Genomic DNA, 23841 nt, shown 5'->3' on the forward strand with positions numbered 1-23841 from the left:
AACTACACAATGGACTGAAAAAATCCCAAACACAATGGCTCTTTTAAGAGCCACCCACAATCTCTGAAAAAGCTGCACCCGACATCTCTATGAAATCACTTTAAGACAATGTATAATATAATAACGATCCCACTGCTGTGTTTGTATCTCCTGTTATTAACCGAACACGAACCCATAATCTGATCACCCGCCTTCACTTTTCTTGCTTAAAACTGCTCTGTTTCTGGTTTTTCACAGCCCCTGAATGACCGCATTAACAGCTGATTTCAGCGGTAAGGATTAGACCTTCATCCCTTCACTGATTAATCATTTTATTAACAGCGACTCTCCGCAGTGTAACAGCCTGGGATGGGATTATTACAGAGCAAGTTAAGGGCCGTTTGAGGACTTGATCCGGCTCCCTCTTTTCAGAGAAGGTCACTGGGCTCTGATTCAAAACTAAACTGAGTATTTCACTTCAGGCCAATGCAGGCCCCACCCGGGACAGTTTGAAAGCGATTGTAGAATGAGTCACAATTTAAATCACATTTTACAAGTTGAATAAAACAAAATCAAGAGATGGGACTTCAAATCTTTGACGAAGGATGACATTTATTTTAATCCGCTCCTTTCCGACAATGAAATTGGCGGGCTTTTTGAAATTGACAAATTCTCTGCTTCTGATGTCGTGGCGGGTAAATCCCGCCCTCTTCTGTTGGTCAGTGACCTGATTGGTGAAGAATGTAGGCAAATGAGGTGAATTAAGTACCGACCATTGAGGAGAGTTCTCAGTCTTTAAGTAATGTAAATCCTGCGGAAATTATCCATTTGTGAAAGTATTTGTGAGATTGTGGAAATGTCTGGAGGAAAGACCGGCGGGAAAGCTCGGGCCAAGGCGAAGTCTCGCTCCTCCCGGGCTGGACTGCAGTTGCCGGTGGGCCGTGTTCACAGGCTCCTGAGAAAGGGCAACTATGCTGAGCATGTGGGTGCTGGAGCCCCGGTCGATCTGGCTGCTGTGCTCGAGTATCTGACCGCTGAAATCCTCGAGCTGGCCGGTAACGCGGCCCGGGACAACAAGAAGACCCGCATCATCCCCAGACACCTGCAGCTGGCTGTCCGCAACGAGGAGGAGCTCAACAAGCTGCTGGGAGGGGTGACCATCGCTCAGGGCGGGGTGCTACCCAAGAAAACCAGCGCTCAGAGCTCCCAGAAAAAGTAAAGCAGACAAAATGTCATCTAATATACCAAACACTCTTTTCAGAGCCACCCACAGTCTCTGAGAAAGGGCTGATTACTGTCTGATTCCAGCATGTCAGGAACAGAACAGAATAGGAACTATTTAAAATGTTTGTGAGCAACTATTTCAGTGGCTTCTCACTGTCCCCCTGATCCCTGTGTGAAGGGCAATTACCAATAGTCTAATTTATTCCTTTCAACACCGAGTTTGAGTTATTGGTCCCTGAAGGATTGCTGAATGGATTCTTTTACCGCCGGTTACAGATAAGAAGTGGGGGAAAAAATGACAGGTTAAAGCTGTGCGTAAAATAGCGCCAGGAATTTGTGGCGATAATAGCGGAATAAAGAAAGGTTTTTAAAGGTTGGTGGAAAATATTTTACGAACAACTTGAAACAGATTTTCCAGTAATTCGCTTTTTGCCCACACTGAAATTGGCGCCTTTTTCGAATTCAAACGTTCTGCCAATTTCGACAATTTAAGCCAATGATTTGATGCATTTTACCTAATTCGAGGCTCTGCGATTGGTTAAGAAATGCGAATGGGAAGAGGGTGACCAATCAGAAGTGAGCGCGGGCTCAAACTGCGGGAATTCCAGGTCCCTGAATGATTGAGCTGAAACTGATCAGTTTCACAAACCCTGTCAGTTTCACTGCAGGAAACACCGTCTCGGGAGAAATAACATCACAAGTGGGTCTGGTTCCAGTGACCGATTCAACGGCTGCTGCAAAACTCCCGGATTCCCTCATTGCCACGAAATCATTTTGAAATTCTATGAAAACAATGAGTGATTCTGGAAAGTGATGTGGCTTTTCACTGAGGGCATGTGTCGATTGGGGAAATAACTAACTGTCGAGTCTCGGGCACTGTTTACACAGCCCGTTTAGAAAATCAAATCCACTGCACATCCTTGCTGCAACTGAAATGTCAATTTCGGGGATTCCAGTTTTTTACCCGAACACAGCACAGATTTATTCCAGTAAGTTCTGAACAGCCTATCCCATCTCCCGTTTCTAGGTCACTGCTCTCTCTGTGAGGCGGTGGGCGGCTCTCAGAAGAGCCTTTGTTATGTGTTTGCTGGAAAGGGTCGAGTTGTGCGGCCCTGCCGTTTCAGAGCGCACACCACATCCATGGCAGTGACCGTCTTGCGCTTGGCGTGTTCAGTGTAGGTGACCGCATCCCTGATCACATTCTCCAGGAAAACCTTCAACACCCCGCGAGTCTCCTCACAGATCAAACCCGAGATCCGCTTAACCCCGCCACGGCGAGCCAGGCGGCGGATTGCTGGTTTGATGATGCCCTGGATATCATCAGGAAGCACTTTGCGGTGCCGCTTTGCTCCGCCTTTGCCCAGTCCTTTACCTCTGCCAGACTTTCTTTTATTAATTTCCAAAATATACTTTATTCATAAAAATCTGTAAAAAAAATACATTACAAAACAGTTCCAAAAAGCACCAAGTCAAACAATGCAGAGAGTGGAAAGGAGAGCAGTTTCCTTCAATACAGGAGTGAGTTGCCTCACAACCCTTCCATTTCATTTCTCATGCCATGTACATTTTACAGCAAACAAACATTTCTGGCTACAGTTCGAGGGGTTTCCGATGGATCCAGCCCCTCAGTTCACTATGGTGGGGGGACCTTACACAGTGGTATTTCCCCATTGAGCCTTTGCTGCGGCTGCCCCAAGCTTCAGTGCGTCCCTCACCACGTAGTCCTGGACCTTGGAATGTGCCAGTCTGCGACATTCGGTGGTGGACAAATCTTTGCGCTGGAAGACCAGAAAGATTCGGGCAGACCAAAGGGCGTCTTTCACCGAATTGATAGTCCTCCAGCAGCAGTTGATGTTTGTCTCGATGTGCGTCCCTGGGAACAGCCCGCAGAGCACAGACTCCTGTGTTATAGAGCTGCTTGGGATGAACCTCGACAAAAACCACTGCATCCCTTTCCACACCTGCTTTGCAAAGACACATTCCAGGAGGAGGTGGGCGACCATCTCTTCCCCACAACAGCCACCATGATAGTTCTTGCCTCAAATCAGTGCACAACAAAAGAGACTGATTCCGTCAGCTTCCTTTTTTTTCCAGGCCGCCCGGACCTGGCTGAGAAAGGCAGAGTGAGAGCAGGGAGGGGAGGAGACAAGAGTGAAGATTAAACAGAGAGCGAGAGGGAAGGAGACACCCAGAGTGACAGACAGAGAGAGAACGGCCCCTCATCTTTCAGCTCCACCTCCAGTTTCCTCCGGGTTGCCAATTTCAAACCCTTTAATAACAGTAGAACCGAAACCCAGCTCTCCACGCAAACCCTTCCAGACTCGGCCTTCATAGTCAAGGCTTTCCAGAAAGCCAGAGGTTTTAAATATGGTCCCGCTACAATTAACACTCAGTCATATTCCCACCTAAACAGATTCCATTCTATACTAAGAAACCTCCTCAGTCACATCACCATTTCCACACACATCCGCTTCCAGCAGTTTACAGCACCTTACTGCAGCTGTTTGGGGAATCTCCTGTGTTAAGATTGGAGTTGGAAAGCGGCCTTCACCCGGCAGTGTTATCGTCTCACACTGAATCTGCCAGGCATCCTGTTCTCTTTATTGTGAGAGAGAAAGCACGGATTTAGGAAATGTTCATTCGAAATGATATCTGTTAAGAACGAGCCTGGCCGTGGGACAGGTATTCCAGTGCAAAGAGCTGTCCATGACCAAGTGTTGCAGACTGGTACATTCCATCATTCAAGACTATGTGCTGTGGGATGGTATTAAAGCTTGGGGAAGCCACCATGGAGTCTCAACAGAAAGGCGACAGTCTAAGGCCCTAGTACAGCGAGGGGCTGGAAACTGTGTAAAACCCCTCGGGTTGTGTGCACCAGAGAATGTTTGATGTGTAATGTAAATACTGTAAATATAAACTGTGCAGGCAGGGATAGTGAGATACCTCATATTCTTTATTGAAAGAAACTGATCTGTATTGTACCTTATGTAATATTAAAATTGAACTGCTTTGCAATGTAATTGCACAAATTATATGAATAAATTACATTTTGTGCAAAGGAAAGCAGCTTTCCTGTCAACACGCACCTTGTCTCAGGGCACAACTTTCCTGTGATCTTGTCACACCCAACTTCGCTCTATATCTTCTGACACACACACTTTACAGTCTGTCAATTTCCAAAAAAAAGCATTCTAAAATCAAAAGACCTTTTGTTTATTTCTCCTTTCTTTTCATTTCTCCTCTATTCTTCTCAATCACTCCCTTCAACAGTCCTATTCAGATCAAGGTGGAATGTGAATAGTGTCACAACTCACCTCTGACACCATTATTGCCCTCTCTTCTCTTGTCTTATTCAATGGGAAAGTTTTATTCACCAGTCTGCTGCTGTTTTACACTCTTGCCAGACCATCTGGTATTGCATCCATCTGAATTCTGTGCTTTCATGGCCTTATATATCTTTTCCTCTTCCGGATGATTTGTTTGCTTCAGTTCCATTCAACCAGGCTGGACCACAGGGAAGCTTAGAACAAAGAACAAAGAACAGTACAGCACAGGAACAGGCCATTCGGCCCTCCAAGCCTGCGCCGATCTTGATGCCTGCCTAAACTAACACCTTCTGCACTTCCGTGGCCCATATCCCTCTATTCCCTTCCAATTCATGTATTTGTCAAGATGTCTCTTAAACGTCGCTATCGTATCTGCTTCCACCACCTCCCCTGGCAGCAAGTTCCAGGCACTCACCACCCTCTGTGTAAAAAGCTTGCCTCGCACATCCCCTCTAAACTTTGCCCCTCGCACCTTAAAGCTATGTCCTCTAATAACTGACTCTTCCATAATAATAAAAGCAAAATACTGCGGATGCTGGAAATCTGAAACAAAAACAAGAAATGCTGGATTCACTCAGCAGGTCTGGCAGCATCTGTGGAAAGAGAAGCAGAGTTAACGTTTCGGGTCAGTGACCCTTCTTCGGAACTGACAAATATTAGAAAAGTCACAGATTATAAGCAAGTGAGGTGGAGGTGGGGCAAGAGATAACAAAGGAGAAGGTGCAGATTGGACCAGGCCACATAGCTGACCAAAAGGTCACGGAGCAAAGGCAAACAATATGTTAATGGTGTGTTGAAAGACAAAGCATTAGTACAGATTAGGTGTGAATATACTGAATATTGAACATCAGCAAGTGCAAACCTGAAGAAAAACAACCTGAAAAAAACAGTGGGTAAGCAAACTGAACAAACTAAGATGAAATTATATAAATGCAAAAAAAAGATTGTAAAAAATGTAAAAAGGAATGCAAAAAAAAGGAAGAAAAAATAACTAAAAATGACTAAAAATGAAAGTAAAGTGGGGGGCTGTCATGCTCTGAAATTATTGAACTCAATGTTCAGTCCGGCAGGCTGTAGTGTGCCTAATCGGTAGATGAGATGCTGTTCCTCGAGCTTGCGTTGATGTTCACTGGAACACTGCAGCAATCCCAGGACAGAGATGTGAGCATGAGAGCAGGGGGGAGTGTTGAAATGGCAAGCAACCGGAAGCTCAGGGTCCTGCTTACGGACTGAGCGGAGATGTTCCGCAAAGCGGTCACCCAGTCTGCGCTTGGTCTCCCCAATGTAGAGGAGACCACACTGTGAGCAGCGAATACAGTATACTACATTGAAAGAAGTACAAGTAAATCGCTGCTTCACCTGAAAGGAGTGTTTGGGGCCTGGGATAGTGAGGAGAGAGGAGGTAAATGGGCAGGTATTACACCTCCTGCGATTGGAAGGGAAGGTGCCCTGGGACGGGGACGATGTGGTGGGGGTAATGGAGGAGTGGACACAGGGTGTCGCGGAGGGAACGATCCCTTCGGAATGCTGACAGGGGAAGGGAGGGGAAGATGCGACTGGTAGTGGCATCACGCTGGAGGTGGTGAAAATGGCGGAGGATGATCCTTTGGATATGGAGGCTGGTGGGATGAAAAGTGAGGACAAGGGGATCCCTGTCACGGTTCTGGGAGGGAGGGGAAGGGGTGAGGGTAGAGGTGCGGGGAATGGGTCGGACACGGTTGAGGGCCCTGTCAACCACAGTGGGGGGAAATCCTCGGTTGAGGAAAAAGGAGGTCATATCAGAAGCACCGTCATGGAAGGTAGCATCATCAGAGCAGATGCGTCGGAGACGGAGAAACTGGGAGAATGGAATGGAGTCCTTACAGGAGGTAGGGTGTGAAGAAGTGTAGTCGAGGTAGCTGTGGGAGTCAGTGGGCTTATAATGGATATTGGTAGACAACCTATCCCCAGAGATGGAGACAGAGAAGTCGAAGAAGGGAAGGGAAGTGTCAGAGATGGACCATGTAAAGGTGAGAGAAGGGTGGAAATTGGAAGCAAAGTTGATAAAGTTTTCTAGTTCGGGGCGGGAGCAGGAAACGGCACCGATACAGTCATCAATGTACCGGAAAAAGAGTTGGGGGAGGGGGCCTGAGTAGGACTGGAACAAAGAATGCTCGACATATCCCACAAAAAGATGACATAACTAGGACCCATACGGGTACCCATAGCGACACCTTTTACTTGAAGGAAGTGCGTGGAGTTGAAGGAGAAGTTGTTCAATGTGAGAACAAGTTCAGCCAGGCGGAGGAGGGTGGTGGTGGATGGGGACTGGTTGGGCCTCTGTTCCAGGAAGAAGCGGAGAGCCCTCAAACCATCCTGGTGGGGGATGGAGGTGTAGAGCGATTGGACGTCCATAGTGAAGAGGAGGCGGTTGGGACCAGGAAACTGGAAATTGTCAAAATGACGTAGGGCGTCAGAAGAGTCACGGATGCAGGTGGGAAGAGACTGGACCAGCGGAGAAAAGATAGAGTCTAGATAGGAAGAAATAAGTTCAGTTGGGCAGGAGCAGGCTGACACAATGGGTCTGCTGGGACAGTCCCGTTTGTGACTCTTCCACCCTGGGAAAAAGCTTCTGACTATCCACTCTGTCCATGCCGCTCATAACTTTGTAAACCTCTATCATGTCGCCCCTTCACCTCCGTCGTTCCAGTGAAAGCAATCCGAGTTTTTCCAACCTCTCCTCATAGCTAATGCCCTCCAGACCAGGCAACATCCTGGTCAAGCTCCTCTGTACCCTCTCCAAAGCCTCCACGTCCTTCTGGTAGTGTGGCGACCAGAATTGCACGCAATATTCTATGTGTGGCCTAACTAAGGTTCTGTGCAGCTGCAACATGACTTGCCAATTTTTATACTCTATGCCCCGACCGATGAAGGCAAGCATGCCGGATGCCTTCTTGAATACCTTATCCACCTGCGTTGCCACTTTCAGTGACCTTTGCCTTGGATGGGTCCACGTTGATCCATTACATTCAGAATCACCTCCTTGAAATAACGCCATAGTACAACTACAGTAACCACACAGAATCTGCTTCAAACACTCCTGCACATTTTATCTGTTCTGACTGTCAACACCTCCAGCTCTTTTGTTTAAGTGGAACCCATCAGGTGTGCATAGGCTCCTTCTATTCTGAAAGCTGTAGCACTGGTTCAGGGAATTCAGCCCTGTTTCTCTACTCTAAAGGCTCAGCCATGCTTGATCTGCGTCGTATTTTGTTTTTATTGCAACATTACAAGACCTCCAATCCTCTGGAAAACGATGGTCAGACCTTCCACTATTTCTTCCCTGGCTTCATTCAACAGCCTGAGGTACATTTCATCTGGTCCTGATGATTTATCCACATTCAAGGATGCTCATCCAATTAAGACTTCCTCTCTCCTTAAGTTATCACGTCCAATACTTCACACTCCTCCTCCTTAATAACAATATCTGCATCACCCCCTCATTTGAGAAGACAGTAAAGTATTCATTAAGGATATTGGCAACATCTTCCAACCCGATACAAAGGTTACATTTTTGATCTTTTATGTGCCCTGCTGTTTGCTTAGTTGCCTCTTACTCTAATGTTTTGATGCAACATCTTTGGGTCCATTGTTATTTTGCTTGTCCATGTTCTTTCCTGCTTTCTCTTTGCTCTTCACCGCTGCTCCCAAACGCCTCCAGTGCAGTCAAAACACAAGGCGTCAGAAGTGGGATTCGAACCCACGCCTCCCATGGAGACTGCGATTTAAACGCAGCGCCTCAGACCGCTCAGCCATCCTGACCGCCTCCTGGCTATTATTAATGCTAAGGAAATTATTCATTCATTGTGAAAGTATTTGTGAGATTGTGGAAATGTCTGGAAGAGGAAAGACCAGCGGGAAAGCTCGGGCCAACGCCAAGTCTCGCTCCTCCCGGGCTCGACTGCAGTTCCCGGTGGGCCGTGTTCACAGGCTCCTGAGAAAGGGCAACTATGCTGAGCGTGTGGGTGCCGGAGCCCCGGTCGATCTGGCTGCTGTGCTCGAGTATCTGACCTCTGAAATCCTCGAGCTGGCCGGCAACGCGGCCCGGGACAGCAAGAAGACCCGCATCATTCCCAGACACCTGCAGCTGGCCGTCCGCAACGACGAGGAGCTCAACAAGCTGCTGGGAGGGGTGACTATCGCTCAGGGCGGAGTGCTGCCTAATATCCAGGCCTTGCTGCTGCCCAAGAAAACCAGCGCTCAGAGCTCCCAGAAAAAGTAAAGCGGCCAAAATATCATCTAATAAACCAAAGGCTCTTTTCAGAGCCACCCACAGTCTCTGTGAAAGGACTGGTTACTGTCAGGAGGGAATCAGAGATGGAGTTATTGTAACAGTGGATTGACCTGTTTCACATCTGTCCAGTTGTCTTTTCAGTTCCCTCTCTGGATTTCGCTTTGTTTCTCTGCTCACACATCTCCCCCTCCAGTTAAGTGAAGAACTGAACTACAGGGTGTCAGAATCAACAATTTAAGAAATCCCGCTGCCTTCGATTTTATAAATCCCGAGACCATCCCGGTACATTAACGGGAACTGGTTTGGAGCTGATGAAATAATTTAATAATGGAAGTGTCCGGGTTAATTCTCTGTTTTTCATTTGGACAGTTTGAATTGTGTTTTTTTTTTCTCTCTGGTGATCTGAGCGCCACTTCTCAATGAGAATATGCTCCCAGAACAGAGTAAATGCAGGAAGAAAGAGGCCATTCTCGGGCTGTGTGTTTCTCTCCTAACCTGATCTGTTTAGACCGCACTGTTCCCAGAGGACGGAATCAGTGAGAGTTGTGCACACACAGGAGCTGAGTCCACTGCAGCGCTTTAAGATGTACCTTCTCCCCGGCCCTCCCTCTTCTCCGGACACAAAGTTGTTTGTTCCCCCGGCGACGGGATAGAGTCGGGGATCCTCTCCCCGCAGTGTCAGTGGCTGCAGCCCCGGGGAACTGGCGGTTTCAGTCAGAGTGACCGAGCTACCTTACAGGACTCTCCCCCTGAATTTGTGAACTGAGACTGCACCGAACACATCTCCAGTTAGAGTGAGGGCGGACATCCTTCTGTTTTATTACAGAGAGTGGGGAAAGGGATGGGTGGAGGGGATGTCAGCGAGTCACCAGGGATCCTGGATTTACTCCAAATCATTTCCATGTGGAATCTGCAGGCGGGGCCGGGACAGGGATCATTTGATCAGGGGATCAGCTCTTTCCTGAGAGATTTGGGTGGCTCTGAGAAGAGCCTTTGTGTTCAGATGTTTACAAGTTTCCCGCGCTCTTTCACTTCTTTCCAGACCCTGCTTTCTGAGCCTTCGCTGCTTTCGGCTTGACCTTGCTCTTCCATGTCTGCACTTTCTTCAGCAGCTTTCCGCCCGCCACACTCTTGCCTTTTTTGACCTTCTTCGCAGGAGACTTTTTCTGAAGCGCTGCTTTCTTCACCGCCTTATTTGGCGTAGCCGCCGCCTTGCTGCTCGTTTTCTTGGCTGTTACTTTCTTTGTTGTCACTTTCTTGGCTGCTGGTTTCTTCACCAATGATTTCTTGTCTGCTGGTTTCTAACGAAGGATTTCTTGTCTGCTGGTTTCTTCACTAAAGATTTCTTGTCTACTGGTGTCTTCACGAAAGATTTCTTAGCTGCTGGTTTCTTCACTAAAGATTTCTTGTCTGCTGGTGTCTTCGCTAAAGATTTCTTGCTTGCTGGTTTCTTCACTAAAGATTTCTTGTCTGCTGGTTTCTTCACTAAAGATTTCTTGTCGGCTGGTTTCTTCGCTAAAGATTTCTTGTCTGCTGGTTTCTTCACAAAAGATTTCTTGTCTGCTGGTTTCTTCACTAAAGATTTCTTGTCTGCTGGTTTCTTCGCTAAAGATTTCTTGTCTGCTGGTTTTTTCACCTTCTTTCCCACTTTTCCCTGGGTTTTCCTTCTTGCTGATTTTGAAGGAGCCGGAGGCTCCCTGTCCCTTGCTCTGCACCAGGGAGCCTTTGTTCACATTCGTCTTGATACTTTGCTTGATCTGGGTCCTGAGCTTCTCCACATCGACACCGCTGCTACCCAGAGCCTTCTTTATGGCGGCCAGGGACATCCCCTTGCGATCGCTGAAAGCCGGCACAATCTTGAGGATCTGTTCGCCCAACGGGGGACCGGCTGGCTTGTTCCGGGGAGCCTCCTTCTTCTTCTTGGGGGTCTTGACTTGGGCGGCGGCGGCGGCTGGAGGAGCCGTTTGGGCGGCTGCACTATCGGTCATGTCCGGGACTCTGCACAAATTCTCTCTGTCAGTGTGAACTGGGTCAGAAATGAAGCCGGTGATGGCGGCACTGAGCAACTTCAAGGCAGAGAGAGGACGGGGCGGAGACAAGCTGCTGTCAGCTCCCGGATCCTGCTGTCTCTCTGTGTTTCTCTCTCCTCACAAACTCTCCAATTCCATTGAAATTCAGAGACTCCAGACTTCCAGACTAGATCCTTCCTGTCTCTCACTCCAGTATGTTTGCTGTTGAAAAGCTTTCACTAAGATTGAGGACTCCATTTTCCATTTCCCCTGGTTTCATTGCTGCAATGACCGCCCTCTCTCACCTCTCGCTGACATGTTCTCTACTTTTCAACTGAAATCTTGAAATAAAAAATAATGATCCCAAATTCCCACTTTGGGGCTGAGCAGGGAGCAGGGCGGTTCTTTGACTGGAAAATCATTTGATTTTACACAAGAATGACTCTGAAATCCGGCGATGAGAGCGGACCCACAAACTCAGTGGCTTTAGACTAACCCGCCCTCCCCTTTAATACAATCTCTCTTCCACAATATTCACATTTGCATATTCACAGGACAAACTGTTCCCTGAATGTCGAGTTCCCAGGACAGGTTTTCCCCTCCGCTCGGTCTGTGCTGCGGATTCTCGGGGGTGAGTTGTATTTTCTCAGCTCAGTCAGTGTTAAACAGTCTGGGGCCGGCGCTCCGAATATTGTCTGTTAACCAGAGTCCGCTACAAGAGCCAATCACAGTTGTGACTTTTTTTATTCGTTCATGGGATTTGGGTGTGAGTCCTGAACCAGGGGTCATAATCTAAGGATACGGGGTAAACCTTTCAGGTTGTGTTTTCTCTCTCTGCCCCTCTCTCTCTGCCGACACCCACCCCCGGTCTCCTCCCTCCCTCTTACTCTCCTCTCTCTCTCTCCCTCTCTCTGACAGTTGCAGAGAGCGAGAACTCTCAGCTTTGTGGTTAGTCTTTTTTTAAAAATCGCAGGCGTCAGTTTCACAGCTGACAGGTGCTTTGAGCAGAGACAGCACTTCAGAAACTCGGACAAGCTCGGATTTTTCTGGAGGACTTTTAAAAGAAATCAGAACTGCCGGAAAGCTCCGAACTTGTCCGAGGTTCTGAAACTTTGTCACTGCTCCAAGGACCTGTCAGTTGTGAAACTGATGGCTGCGATTTGATTGAAAGTCAGACTGGTCTGCAAGAAAAAGCCAATGGGAAATTTCTCATCCCTGAAATTATCAGTCACGGACCGAACTGTTTTAACGTGGACACTGGTGTCCATGTACAGACATGTTGCCAACCCCTGTTCTTCACACAGACTTACCAATCACACACTGATCAACGCTAACAAATAATTTGACTTATTTTTTATTGAAGACTGACAATACTATATACAATTTACAGGAGAGTATGACAGGCACATCTTACTGGGGATCAACCCATCTCCTACTCTGTGTCACATACTGTATGACATAACTTCCTGAAGTGATGATGCACACACGATTTACCATTTCCTTGAAACAAAGAGTAGGCATAAATGGGCCATTTTCTCGTTGTCGAGATGTGACTGGTGGAGTGCCACAAGGATCAGTGCTTGGGGTTCAATTATTTACGATCTATATTAATGACATGGAGGAGGGGGCAGAGTGTAATATATCCAAATTTGCTGATGATACAAAAATAGGTAGGGCATGTTGTCATGAAGACATAAGGAATCTGCAAGGGGGTATAGATAGGTTGAGTGAGTGGGCAAAAACTTGGCAGATGGAGTTTAATGTAGGAAAGTGTGAGGTCATACACTTTGATAGGAAGAATCAAAATGCAGACTATTATTTAAATAGAGAGAGACTCCAAAAAAGAGGGATCTGGGTGTTCTTGTGATTGAAACACAAAAAGTTAGCATGCAGGTGCAGCAAGTAATTAAGAGGGAAAATGGAATTTTGGCCTTTATTGCTAGGGGGTTGGAGTTTAAAAATAGGGAAGTCTTGTTAAAGCTGTACAGGGTGTTGGTGAGGCCACACCTGGAGTACTGTGTACAGTTTTGGTCCTTGTATTTAAGAAAGGATATATTGGCATTGGATACAGTCAAAAGAGATTCACTCGGCTGATTCCTGGGAGAAAGGGGTTGACTGATCAAGAATGACTAACAAGTTAGGCCTTTATACATTAAAGTTTAGAAGAAAAAGGGTGATCTTATTGAAATGTATAAGATTCCGAGGGGGCTTGACAGGGTAGATGTTTCCACTAGTGGGGGAATCTCAAACTAGGTGACATAGTTACAGAATAAGGGGACAGTCATTTAAAACTGAGATGCATAGGAATTTCTTCTCTCAGAGGGTAGTGAATGTCTGGAATTCTCTACCCAGAGAGTTGTGGAGGCTAAATCACTGAAAGCATTTAAAGAGGAGGTAGATAGATTTTTGAAATATTGGGGAGTTGAGGGCGATGAGGAGCTGGCACGAAACAGATAGTGAGAATTCTGCAATGAATAATTCAGCTCTCGGCACGAGGTGAAATGCTCATTAGGAGAGCTGGAAAAATGGACTGGTCAGGTGTGCAGAAAAGTGGCAAATGGAATTCAACTTGGTGATGTCTTTGGTGAGGTCAAACACGGCAAAGGAATACACAATTAATGGGGGAATACTGAGAGGTGTAGAGGAAGTGAGGGACCTTGAAGTGAATGTCCACAGATCCCTGAAAGTAGCAGGACAGTTTGATAAGTTGGTTAAGAAGGCTTATGGAATCCTTTCCTTTATTAGCCGAGGTATAGAATATCAGAGCAGGGAGGTTATGCTGGAACTGTATCAATCATTAGTTAGGACACAACTTCAGTTCTGTGTGCAGTTCTGGTCACCTCATTGCAGAAAGGATGTAATTGCACAAGAGAGGTTACAGAGGAGATTTACGAGGATGTTGCCAGCTCTGGAAAAATGCAGCGATGAGGAAAGATTGGATCGGCTGGGGTTGAATAGAGGAGGCTGAGGGGAGATTTGATTGAAATGTATAAAATTGTGAGGGGTCTGGATAGAGTGGATGGGAAGGGTCTATTTACCTCAGCAGGGAGGTCAATGACTAAGGGGCATAGATTTAAAGTGATTCGTTGAACGATTAGAGGGGAGATGAGGAAACGTTTTTTCACCCAGAGGGTGCGAGGGGTCCGAAACTCACTGCCTATAAGGGTAGTTGAGGCAGAAACCCTCAACTCATTTAAGAGGAGTCTGGATGTGCACCTCAAGTACCTGAGCCTGCAGGGCTACGGTCCAAATGCTGGACAATGGGATTCCGCTGGGTTGCACGATTTTTGGCCTTCCTCTGCTGTAAACTTTCTATGTTCAATGATTCTATGCAGACACAATGGGCCGAATAGCCTCCTTCTGCACTGTAATAATTTTGTGATTTTTGACTCTCCAAAACTTGTCCACCATCTATAAGGCACAAGCCAGGATGAGTGCAGCTCCCACAATACTCTAGAAACTCGACACTGTTCAGGACAAAGCAGCTGCCTTGATTGTCACCCCATTCACCACCTTAAACATTCACTCCATTCACCACTGACGCACAGTGGCAGTAGTGTGTACCATCTACCAGATGCACTGCTGCAACTCACCAAGGCTCCTTCGAAAACACCTTCCAAATCGAAGACCTCCACCACCTTGAAGGACAAGGGCTGCAGATGCATGGAACCACCACCATCTGCAAGTTCCCCTTCAAGTCACACACCATCTGATCTGCAACAATATCGCTGTTCATTCACTGATGTTGGGTCAAAATCCTGGATCTCCCTTCCTAACAGCACTGTGGGTGTACCTACACCACATGGAGTGCAGCAATTCAAGAAGGCAGCTCACCGCCACCTTGTCAAGGACAATTAGGGATGGGTAACAAATTATGGCCTTGCCAGTGTCGCTCACATCCCATGAAAGAATATGCCCCATCTTATATGCAATTATCCTCTGAATGCAGCCCAATACCCTATTTGCTCCAGCTATCACTTCACAGCATTGCTGCTGTACCTTTCGAGATCTGTGCACTAGAACATCCAGATCTCTGCTCAAAATTATTTTCTTTCTCCACCTGCTTCAATGTTTTTCCCTGAAGGGTGTATGAATGTTGAGCATTCGCCCTGTCCACATGAATGACACTGCACTTACCCAAATTAAACATAATTTACCAGTCATGAACCTAATCTCCCAACACATTAAGATCAGCCTGAAACAGTCGAGCATCGTCTACAGTCTGAACACTCGCACAGATCTTCAAATCATCTGTAAATTTACAGATGGTGCCCCCTACACCTACATCCAGATCATTAATAAAAATAGTAAAGAGCAACAGACCCAACACCGATCCCTGTGGGACACCACTGGTAACTGGTCTCCAAACAGATCCAGATCCATCTGTAACTACTTTCTGCCTACGTCGTGCCAGTCAGTTCCCAATCCAGATCAATATATTACCACTGATACCAGGGACTTTAATCTTATAGAGAAGCCTCTTGTGTGGAACCTTATCAAAATCTTTTGGCTGAGATCCGCTAAATGAACACAGGCCGGGGATGAGGCCTAGGCCCGTCCTGCTCTGTGTGTGGGTCTCAGGACGGCACAAGGTGAGATCAGCTCACTGAGCACTGGCCCTTCCTGCTCTATATGGTGCTCAGTACCTCACCAAATGAGAATAACTAACACACCACAGGCCATGGAGCCTCGGCCCATCCTCCCCTGATTGTGGTTCAGTGCCAACCAGGTCAGATCAGCTAATTCAGCACAGGCTGGAGATGGAACCTGGATCTTTCCTGCTCTGGGGACTCCGTACCATACCAGGTGTGATGAAGTAAAATACCACAGGCCGGGGATGGAGCCTGGGATTTTCCTGTTCTGTGTGGGCTCTGTACAACACCGTGTGAGATGAACTATCATCCCTCAGGCTGAGGAAGGAGCCTGGGCCCATTCTGTTCTGTGTGGCTCCTACAACATTGTGTGGGTTCAGTTAACTGAACACAGGCCATGAATACAACCAGGCCCTTTCCTGCTCCATGAGGCTCAGTATCACACCAGGTGACATCAGCTAACACAGCCCAGGTGGGGCTGGGGCTGGAGCCTGGGCCTGTCCTGCTCTGTGGGCTCAGTAACACAACCCGTAAGATGAACTTTTTTCAAAAGACTTCAGTGTATTTAACTCTGTGTCCAACACTGTGAGGCAGCTTTCTGTGTTTATAAAGAGTGTAATTTATTGACTGGTCTCTTGAATCTTGGAGCAAACAGGGTGACAGACAGAGGTCTGTGTGCAGAGGGTTTGGAGGTGAGCTCTGATTCCTAACCCTTTCTGGATTGTGTGGAATAAAGAATGAATGAGAGAGAGAGGATGTGAGAGAAGGGATGATGGAAGAATTTGTCCGTGAACCTGAATAAAAGTGGCTCAAACGCAAAATAATATGAAGATATCAAGAGCAGAACATGAACATAATCTGAGCTCCGCGATCTGCTCGGGTCCCATTCCCCTGAAGTGAGGAATGGACGGGTGGGAAATTCCGCTTGGAGTTATATTTGTCTCCAATGAAGATGAGTTCACAGTGAGGCCGGAATAGCTCAGTTGGGAGAACACTAGTTTGAAGAACCAGGATACAATCCCTGGTTTCATCAGTTTTAATTTGGTGTCTCCTTCATTTTAAGTAGAGAGAATCAGAGGGGAGATTTTCCACTCTTGACCAAATGGGCTGAATTTTGAACTAACGGTGCGGCTCTCGGCAGAGGCACCGGAAGCGGGTGTCGTCACCACACGAGCGAAATGTGGCCGGCCGACCCCGATCACGGAGCAGCCGACCAATTAATGAAGGGGAGGCGTGGGGCCCATGTAAACAAGGACCAGAGGCAGGGAACGAGGTGCCGATGGCACCGACATCTGACACAACGGCAGGTGTTGGCACCATATTTAAAGGGCTGCCAGCCCTGCATTCACTGCTGCCTGGTTTAAAGGAGTGTCTTCCTGAGAGCCCTCTGCTGTCCCAGAACCCGTTCTGCTGCCTCTGCTGTCCCAGGACCCGTTCTGCTGCCTCTGTTGCCTGATGGGTAAGGAGCTGAATGCGAGCCTGCAGTGACCATGGTCCCACGGTTTAGCGATGCCTCCCTGCAGGTTCTCCTCCAGGTGGCAAGAGAAAGGTGGAAGATCCTCTTCCCCAGGGATGGGAGGTGGAGACCTGTCCACCTGACCAAGCAAAGCTGGCTGGAGATAGTAGGTGAGGTCAGCAGCCATGGGTTCACCCCCAGGACATGGATCCAGTGCAGGAAGTGGATCAATGACCTGATCCAGGTTGCTCAGGCGACAACTCAAAACAATTTGGACCCTTTGGACATTGCATGTGGCAGAGTGAGAGGGAATGTTTAGTGGAAAGGGAGTGAACACCCAGTCATGTGTATTTGGGAAGGGCAGCAGGAGAGGCACACGTCAGTCATGATATAACCTCACACAGTCCCTCGAGAGGGGCCACATGCAGGAGGAATACGTGTGTCCCCCATCATGGACTGCAGGACTATCACCATCAGAGATGTTGGGCTTGTCCCAGCTGGGAGACTAACTTTGTTCATCATTGTGTCTGCAGGAGAAGACATCCTACAATTGGAAAGAGCGTGTCAAGACTGGCGGTGGATGCTTCTTCTCCATGTCCTCATCCCGATGGAGGAGGAGGCCATGGAACAGGCAGGGCAGCAAAGCAGCTGCTCCATAGCTGATGGAGAGACAGGGGCATCTACCCAAGAGAGTGAGTGAACATCTCCTGGGGCACAAGGGAGCATCCGCTGCAAAGTAGCCACAGTGCTCATCTGTTCACCACTGCATCAATGGAGCTGCACAGTAGGGGTGGTTGGAATGTCACGATGGGCAGACCCTAAACCTTCAATGTCCCTGTTTTCACATGAATGCCAGGATGAACGACAAAAGCAAAGAGCTGGAGAGACTGGGAGACTGGGAGCCTCAGATGGTGCACCATCACATCATTCCCCTGCACCCTCCACCAGAACAGAAACGCTCACGCAAACTGATGAGCACATCACAGACAGGCCCGGGCAGCTGACGGAGGCTGTGACAGCCGAGGCCACTGACAGTTGGTGGTCTGTGGGAGGCCAGGCCCACACTGAGCTCCAGGCTGATGACATGCCTCTGGTGTCACCAGCAACACGGGAAATACCGCAGCTGCAGCGAGAGGTCAGGTAACATCTGGCAGAGTTGCCAGAGGCTATGTGTACCCAAACAAGGATGGTGGAGGAGTCCATCCAGGCCTTGGGTGCTGTACTGTCTCTGATGGGGGTGTGTCTGTCTTCCTCCATTGAGAGATTGGTGACTCTCATGGAGAGCCAGATTCAGCCGATCAATCAGTGGCTGCCAGAGATGTTTGCAGACCTGCACTCCATCACTTTGTACATGAGCTCCATCCAGCGGTGACAAGGTGAGAGGGGGGACGAGGCACCTGAATTCTCCACCAGGTCCACGTCCCTCTCAGGTCAGCAGAGAGGTACAAGTGTGTCTTATAAGGGGGAGGAGCAGCTGGCTGCTACATCTGGGGTCTCCTCTCAGGGTGCTCCTGGTGTGGACAGTAGCTCGAAAGTCCCTCTGCCAGTGACACCAGTGATGCCAGTGCCTCCATCATCCTCGTTGACAGAGGGGGGTCCCTGTACCTGTGCAGGAGGCCCTCAGTGTGCCGGGGCTCTCCAGGCCTCAGGCAGCCAGAGGGCGGCCAGCAATGTCATCCCAAGCCATGGGGCAGCAAGGTCAGCAGCCTGTCTCCACCTCAGCTGACAGAGCAGGGGGAGCACCACGTAGGAGCACCCGGAAATGATTTAAGAAGAGCACCCAGATTCACTGAGGGGTTCACGGGTGAATGTACATTCCAGATGGATAGGGTTGTGTTTGGTGTCACACAGAATAAAGAACTGATGTTCTCTCATTATGTCTCCTTCCTATTGTTGATGCCCTTTGGGACTTCCTTTAAACCCTTCCTCCCAAGGGGCTGGAAGTGAGGGACCAAGCCCCGAGCTCACAAAGCTTCGGCCTTGCCACTGTGTGATGTGTACCTGGGCGCTGTAGTGCAGAAGGAAGTAGGTGACAACAGGGCTGATTAAAGCTAAGACTTTATTGCCTTGGTTCCAGAAGGTGGGAAGGCTGAAAGGAAACTTGAATGTATAAGGGTGTCTCGTGTCTCCCTTGAGTGTATCTCATGGTGGCTTTCCTGCTGTGCCTGAGGTCCTTCATCTGGCACTGCCTGAGCAGCATCCTCCTCCACATCCTCATCATCAGAGGAGACATCGCACTCCATGACATCCTCACTTGTCAACACCTCACCCCTCTGTAGTGCCAGATTGTGCAGTTCACAGCAAACCACCGCGATATGCGAGACCCTCGCCGGGACATACTGAAGGACTCCACTGGAACAATCCAGGCGCTTCAATCTCATCTTCAGGAGACCAATGGCCTCCTTGATGGTCACTCGGGTTGACCCGCAGCAGGTGTGTAACTCTCCTCTGCATCCTTGTGTGGATTCCTCACAGTCGTCAGTACTCATGTCCTCACTGGGTTGCCCTTGTCTCCAAGGATCCATCTCAGAAAGCGCATGGGGCCACGGAAAAGTTCTGGCATCTGCGACTGCCTTGGTATGCAGGCGTTGTGGCTGCTTCCCGGGATTTGTGCACACACCTGTAGGATCCATTTGTGATGGTCACAGACCAGTTACACACTGAGCAAATGGAAGCCCTTCCTGTTGAAGGCTGCTGGCTGGTCTCCAGGAGCCATGATGGTCACATGGGTGCATTCGATGACACCCTACACCTGGGGGAATCCAGCGATGGCCCCAAATCCTATAGCCCTCTCAGCTTGACTGTTTGGATCGATGTGCACATAGTCACCGGCCCTCCTGAAGAGGACATTGGTGACCTCCTTGATGCACTGATTCACCACAGACTGTGAGATTCCACACATATCTCCAGTAGATCCCCGCAATGATCTGGTCATCAGATGTTCAGTGGCACAGTGACCTTCAGTGACACCGGCATCAGGTGCCCACCAAGTCCCATGGGGCACAGCTGCATCATGGCAGAGAGATCAGTGACAACCTCCGTGGAGAGGTGCAGTCTGTGGAGACACTGTCACTCGGACATCTGCAGGTAGTTGAATCTCGGCTGACGTGTTCCTCTGCCTCCTTCTCCAGCCTCCTGTTCGAGGCTGGCCTTCCTGTGGGCCCCCAAGCTGCTGTGGTGTCCCTGCTTTTGCCTGCCCTTCCCTCCCTCCCTCTCTACTCCTCCTCAATGGGAGCCTCGAATCCACGGTGAATGAGGCCCATGACAGGTTGCCCCTCCCTGAGTGCAAGGCCTTCACAGTAAACAACACCCAGCCACATTTACCTCACTCTTTACCCACTCACATTTACCCTCATTGAGGTGGCACTGCCTCAATGGCACCCTGGTGTAGCTCCCCCTGCAGAGCTGGCACATTGGCCCCAACTCCTGACAGTGATTCCGGATGCCCTTTCCCCCTCCACCCTTGCTGCCAAGTTACGCTACCTCACCCGACAGCTTCCAGGTGAAGCCAACACTCAGCTCCCACCTCCCAGTCACCTCCTTTAACCAGGCGAGGCTCTGAAGCCCCGTGGTTCCCGTGTGCTATTAGTTCAATTGGATCCAGTGAATAAAATTGCTGACAATTGGACTCATAAATACTTGAAATGCCTTCTTGCCGTGTGGATGTGCGAAGTCTGCCCTCCATGTCAGCCGCCGACAGAAAAATCCGTTCCAATGTCTTCCATCCCAATTGGCCATTCTCAATGGAATGTCAGGAATGAAGGTCAGAGGAACAGACCAGGCTGGAAACACAGAAAGTGCGAGGAGAAGCTGGTGTGAAAAACAGAGATTAAACAACAGGGTGGTTCAGTTGGTTTGGGTCTGGTGTTTAGAATACCCGGAATCTGGGTTCACTTCCCTTCCAACTCAGCGAGTTGTATCAACATTATGTTCATTAAACCCTGGACTGACACCCAAAGAAGGAGGTCCATTATGTCAGTGCTGTCTCTTTGGTTGTGCTATCCAATTAGATTAGATCAGAGATACAGCACTGAAACAGGCCCTTCGGCCCACCATCAACCACCCATTTGCACTAATCCTACACTAATCCCATATTCTGACCAAACATCCCCACCTGTCCCTATATTTCCCTGCCACCTACCTACACCAGTGACAATTTATAATAGCCAATTCACCTGCCAACCTGCAAGTCTTTGGGCTTGTGGGAGGAAACCGGAACACCCGGAAAAAAACCCACGCAGACACAGGGAGAACTTGCAAAAATCCACACAGGCAGTACCCAGAATCGAACCCGGGTCCTTGGAGCTGTGAGGCTGCATTGCTAACCATTGCACCACTGTGCCACCCATATCCTGCTGCTCAGCTTTTTCCTGTAATCCGTACATTTTCCTTCCAGTATTTATCCCAATTGCTTTTCAAAGTTACTACTGAATCTGCTTTCAAGTCCTGATCAGACAGTGCATTCCAGATCACAACACATCACTGTATAAAAAATCATTCCTCATTTCGCCTCTGGTTCTTTTCTCAATCACCTGATAAATACATCCTTTGGTTACTGACCCTTTTGCCACTGGAAACAATTTCTCCTTATTTAACTTATTGAAAACCTTCTTGATGATGTCACATACTAGACTGCCAGTAAAACTGAAGCCCATGCAATAAAAGGGACAATGACAGCATGGGGATGAAGTTAGCAGACGGATAGGAACATAGAAGCAGGAGTAGGCCATTCAGCCCATCGATACCACCCCACCATTCAATATGAGGATGACTGATCATCCACTTCAATGCCTTCTTCCCACATAATCTCCAATTCCCTATGTCATTTACATTTAGAAATCTATCAATCTCTGCTTTAAACATACTCAATGATGGAGCTTCCACAGCTCTCTGGTGTAGAGAATTCCAAATATTCACAACCCTCTGAGTAAAGAAATTTCTCCTCGTCTCTGTCCGAAGTGCCTTTCCCCTTCTGTTGAAATTGTGTCCCCTGGTTCTAGATTCCTCAACCGGAGGAAAAACTTCATCTACCCTGTCTATCCCTTTAAATATTTTATAAGTTTCAATGAGATCACCTTTCATTCTTCGAAACTCTAGAGAATACAGGCCCAGTTTCCCCTATCTCTCTTCATAGGACAGTCCTGCCATCCCGGGAACAAGTCTGGTGAACCTTCATTGCACTCCCTCGATGGCAATGATATCCTTCCTAAGGTAAGGGGACCAAAACTGCACCCAGTATTTCAAACTGCAGACCAACCAAGTTTATATACAATTGAAGCAATACTTCACTTCTCCTGGACTCAAATCCTCTTGCGATCGAGGCTAACATCATTTGCCTTCTGAATTGCTTGCTGCACCTGCATGTTCGCTTTCAATCACTTATTGACAAGGACACCTAGGCCCCTTTGTACGTCTACACTTTCTAATCTCTTACCATTTAAGAAATAATCTGCACATCTGTTTCTCCTACCAAAGTGGACAACCTCACATTTTTACACATTATATTCCATGTGCCATTTTCTTGTCCACTCACTAAGTCTGTCCAAATCCCCTTGAAGCCGCTTTGCATCTTCCTCACAACACACATTCCCACCTAGTTTTGTGTCATCTGCGAACTTGGAAATACTACATTTGGTCCCCACATCCGAATCATTGATATCTATTGTGAACAGCTGGGTCACAGTGTGGTGGTGAACAGTTGTATTTCTGTCTGGAGGAAGGTTCCTCATAACTTCAGTTATGTGCAGAGACTGGAAAAGCTGGGGTTGTTCTCCTTGGAGCAGAGCAAGTTCAGAACAACTTTGACAGTGTTAGAATCAAGGAATCAAATGGTTACAGTACAGAAGGAAACCATTCAGTCCATCATGTCCATGAGAGCTCTTTGCAAGAGCAAATCAGCTAATTCCACTCCTCTGCCCTTTCATTGTAACCCTGCAAATTTTCTCTATTCAGGTGTTTATCCAATTCCCTTTTGAAAACCACGATTGAATCTGCCTCCAGCACACTCTCAGGCAGTGTATTACAGATCCGAACCACTCACTCTGTCCCACACCCCTGGTACCATTGCAGAAAATCTCTTCTGTTCATTTCATCCCTCATAAATAATTGAAATGAAATGTTTATTAGGAAATGCACAATATAACAAAGAGAGAGAAATAAAAGCTGAGAAAAATAGAAGTCAATCTTTGGAAGGTAAAAAGAGCAAAAGATGTAACTTTTATTCTGGATGAGTGAGAGGAATATATCACACTTTGGGGATTTTGTAAGAGGATTTACTGATAAACCTGGGATTTGAGAGGAAACTGGTTCATGGTTTACAGAACAAGTTCAGTCCCTGGGGTGGAGGCAACAGCTGCACGGTCCAATAACAGACAGGAGGGGGACACTGTCTCAGGCCTGGTGAGCTCAGTCGATGAAAGCATTAAACTCTGAATCTCAAGTTTTTGAGTTTGAGCCCCACGGTGGGTGTTTTTTACTTCCTTTGTAGGCTGATTTTACAGGCATTCTCCAGCTCTGAATTCCTCGGCAGAGAGTTCAAGGAGCGTTTGAAATGAGATTCAACAGCAGTATGAGAAAGTCTCTCCTTGATTCAGGACTCTTACCTCTCTGCAGCAACTCGCTGCTGAAGATTGAACTTTATCTCATTTCATTCTCAGCTGAGGGTCAGTGTGGATCACTGGGACTTCTGGCTGTCTCCCACTTCACAATCCATCAGTGCTGAGAAAGCAATAGGGAATATTACTCACATGTTGTAATGTTTTATAAATGCTTGAATGTATTTCACACTGTGTCTAACAGTGTGAATCTCCCCTGGTATATCAGCTCACCAATACTTCAACAGAACATTCACATAATGTGAGCTCTGAGATCTGTTCAGATCCCATTCCCAAGACCTGGAAAGTGGAATTGGGCTGGATCGCTCTTTTTCAACTGGCACAGACACGATTGCTAAATGGTCTCAGTCTGTGCCATAAATTTTCTC

The 23841-nt window shown here is 47.9% G+C and overlaps 1 non-coding gene across 1 annotated transcript; it reads right to left on the reverse strand.

Annotated features, from left to right (window-relative positions):
• Positions 1-8247: 8247 nt before the first annotated feature.
• Positions 8248-8330, reverse strand: trnal-uaa (transfer RNA leucine (anticodon UAA)). The gene has a single exon. It is a non-coding gene; the product is annotated as a tRNA-Leu (tRNA).
• Between the last annotated feature and the right edge of the window lie 15511 nt (positions 8331-23841).

The sequence above is a fragment of the Heterodontus francisci genome, unplaced genomic scaffold, assembly GCF_036365525.1.
Source record: "Heterodontus francisci isolate sHetFra1 unplaced genomic scaffold, sHetFra1.hap1 HAP1_SCAFFOLD_255, whole genome shotgun sequence".
Classification (NCBI taxonomy): Eukaryota; Metazoa; Chordata; class Chondrichthyes; order Heterodontiformes; family Heterodontidae; genus Heterodontus; species Heterodontus francisci.